This window comes from Camellia sinensis, chromosome 2, assembly GCF_055761805.1.
Source record: "Camellia sinensis isolate YWXY chromosome 2, ASM5576180v1, whole genome shotgun sequence".
Classification (NCBI taxonomy): domain Eukaryota; kingdom Viridiplantae; phylum Streptophyta; class Magnoliopsida; order Ericales; family Theaceae; genus Camellia; species Camellia sinensis.
Window position 1 is genome coordinate 104733741 of NC_138962.1, and position 3952 is coordinate 104737692.

A 3952-nucleotide genomic window follows, 5' to 3' on the forward strand; every position below is an offset into this window, starting at 1 on the left:
ATTAAGAGAAATAACAGTAATATGAAGAACAATTGAAGTATTTCATAAAAATGAACACTTACAATGGTCCGAACTCAGCCTCGGAGAGGTTTACAACAGCAATCTACTTGAATCTACTTAAAGCTACTCCTATGAATCGAAGTGTAGTGCGGGTATTTAAAGTGCAGGTATTTAAAGAACAGGTATTTAAAGACTGGAAATGTAAAAGACTGGAAAAGAAAATATATGAAGTAAATGACTGATTTGTATGATCTGAGTCCGTCTTTTTTTCTGGGGGCTGCCCTGCTATTTATACTCGTCAGTGATGACCTTCGAACTGCACTTTGAACCGTCGAACTGCTCCTCCATGATCGGTGATCATGCTTCCTTACAAGTAGCTCCATTACGCCATTACTGGCAGTTGAGCTTCCCTCTTGTAATTTGAATTTGAATATGAGTAACCGTTGAAGATATGTCATCTTGCATCCCGTTATTGATCTAGTGTTACTCAGATCATGTGAGGACCACTATTTATTGCCACGTGTACGATCAGGATTAAAGGCTTGAATAACCTTCCTTTATTACCCTTACTCTGCCACGTGTCGAACTGTAACTGGCTTTTACAAAATATGTAGCCAACAAAATGATATTAAATTTTATGTAAACTTTAAAAGTATCAAACAAAATTATGTTAAGCTTGTGAAACTATGCGTATATTTTCTAAACTATAAGGAATATTAGTGTTATTTACTTAATATCTACAGTTTCTTACCAAACTCCTTAATTGTTGACGTTTGGTATAAGGAATATTTTCTTACTTAATTGTCGGTGTTTGGTACTAAACATCACAAAAAGAATTAGCGACGCTTTTTACACCAAAACGCCGCTAAATGTGTTTTTTCCAATGAGCTAAAGTGCCTAAAACTGATACAAAAGTAAATATGATAAAATACACATTTCAAAGTAAAAGAAATTACAATATTATTTTTTTTATTCATACGGCTAACAAATTATTGATGAAAATGATACTAAATTTTATGTAAACTTTAAAAGTATCAAACAAAATTATATTAAGCTTGTGAAACTATCCGTATATTTTCTAAACTATAAGGAATATTAGTGTTATTTACTTAATATCTAGAGTTTCTTACCAAACTCCTTTTTTTTTTTTTTTTTTTAAATTCAAGTTGTAAACTTATATCCCAAGTTGTTTCATAATGTCCTTTTTTTCTAAACTATTTTATTATAAAAAAATGATTTTTTTAAAATATTACTTTAATTTTGAAGTCGCGTTTTGAAAATGCCTCATAAAATATTTTAAATTTAAAAAAAAATTAATTATTTCGATATGAGAATTTTATTTCAAAGTGCTTGTTTTTGGTAAATAATTTTTTTTTAAAAAAAAAAAAAAAGTCCCCGTATAGACAGGTCAAAATAAAATAAAATATAAGGAGAAGAAAATAGAGGAATTATTTATTAATCTAGTTGCAAACTTCAAAACTTATATTTAATTCACTCAAATAAAAACAAAATGAAATGGAATGCAACCATTTGAATGACAATTCAACTTTCAAACTCCCTAAGATTATTTTAGGAAGTGGATTCTCATTGCTTAAATAATAAAGTGTAAAGTGTCCGAAAAAAATAATAAATTCAAAAGAGAAAAGGAAAAGAGCATATAATATTATTAATAATGTTAGAGAGCATCTTGTCCTCTTTCTCTTTTATTGCTTATGTTTAATAATATTTTTTGTCGCTTTTCAAACAAAAATGGTAGAGCATCGCTTATAGTACTATATTTCTCACTGACTCTCTCACAAGTTATAAAATTCACAAATATATGAGTCTCATCACTTGTAAGACACGGTAAGAAATTCATAGACATCAATGATGGATGTAGAAGCGATCGCCCCCTACGAATTCACTCACTCATATATTAGTATTATTTATTAATTATTTTTAAATTATACGAATTTACCCTCTCTAGATTTTAAGAAAGATCAATTAATTGCACAATCCATACAATCTACATCTATGAAACATAACGTTCAAAGTATAAAAATTAATAATTTGGGCAAAAGATAACATCTTAAAAAAATAGTTACGACTAGTATTGAAAAAATGTCTGAAAATTGCTATCTTTTGTAATTCAAGATATGAAAAATAATTATTATTTATGTTTTTTCATGTTATTTTTTACTTCTTTTTTTTTTTTGGATAGAAATTGATGTTTTAGTCAATAAATTTTTTTTTCTCCAAATTTTGGTTAGTATATATTCACTCCATTGTTAGGATTCTAGATTATTCTTTTAATAATATTATTGATTACTTTATTAGTGCTAATAGAAGACAACATAATTAACCCCCGTTGAGAAAGTTGAAAAATAATGGCAGCATTTCATTTTCACCAAGAAATGAACAAATGGACAAATGTGGAGTACATGAAAAAAGAAAGGTTGGAGTTCTGTAATTTAAGATTTATAATTCATTTGTAATGACATAATTATTGAGTTGCGTCTTACATGATGAAATTTGTGATAAATTAAAATTTGACTTATTATGTCATCATAGTTAAAATTATAAAACTTAAATTGTAAATTTTAATTTTTTTAATGAAAAAATTAGTGAAACATCCCTCTCTAACTTTTGGTAGTAAAAGAGGTCCTATATGTTTTTTTTTATTAGTTAAAGTCTCTCGATAATATTTGTGGGTGATGAAATCTAACCTCACAGCCAATCGAATCTTGTCTCCGAGATTTAGGGAACAAAGAAGAAGAGCATGTGGCAGGATAGAGAGGCCTAACATTTGCACACAAGAAGATAGCAAACCACGGTGGCTCGTCCACTCAGGGGCACTCTGACAATCAAGTTAGTTAACTTATCTTTCAAAGATAACAACTCAATCACAAAACTCACAATGTAAAACAAACCGTGGACCCACGGGGTACCTTCCTTTTATAATGAATATTTCCCTCGTCCCCTAGAAGTCTTACTTCATTAGATTCTAGGATATCACTTATCCATGACTCCTCTTACTTAGATAAGAACAAACTCTCTCAAGAGTCCATCATTACCCAAATAGGTAACCTAATATCATCTAGGACTCTCAGTCCTCATCTGAATATCTCGGATTCCGATATGATTGCATCATACCTAAGCAATCCAAGACCACCAACGTGGCACCTCGACTAACCACCTAGGGCACGTGGACAACCCAAAAATATGTCCCCACAACTGCCCCTATGTTCTATTAGCTCGGCAAACTGAGGTGATAGAACCTACATCGTCCGTCCTGTCAACATGTCGACTAAACAACATGTTAAAGGATACTCATCTAACCGAGATCATGATTTATCAACTTCAAGAAACAAGGATTCACATGAGTCCACTCATCAAGTACTAAGAACTAGGATGCTCTATCTCATTAAAGTCTAACATCTCAACCAAAATCACACTAATGGCCGAGGTCATCACTTGGTGGTTCAAGAATTCAAGACTTTAAGTCAGTTTATTCTAACAAATTCCAAAGCCATCAAAACCAACGTAGCAATGTGTCACCACCCCACTTGTCTGTACTTATCAAATCAACAGACGTTTCTCATCACTCCTGACTCATGCCGTCTGACGTCATTTGACGCCAACTGTCACACGTTTTCCAAGGAATTCAAATCATTGCTTCTTATAACACTTTCGAATTCACCAAAGCTCTCTCTTCATTCTCTCTGCCTTTTCACCTCCACATTTCATCTATCTTTATTCCTAGACTTCCTCTTGCCATTGTTGTCCCTTCGATTTTTCACAATTGCAACTCTCTTCGATCATCACCTCCGATGTCCGTTCAAGCATTCTATTCTAACCAAATGCATCATTTCACTCCAACAAACACAAATCTGATCTCCATTTTGCCTGAAATCCTTTGTAAGTCATTCAATCCCTAGATTTCAGTTTCGGTTCCTTAGTATCCTTGAGTTTT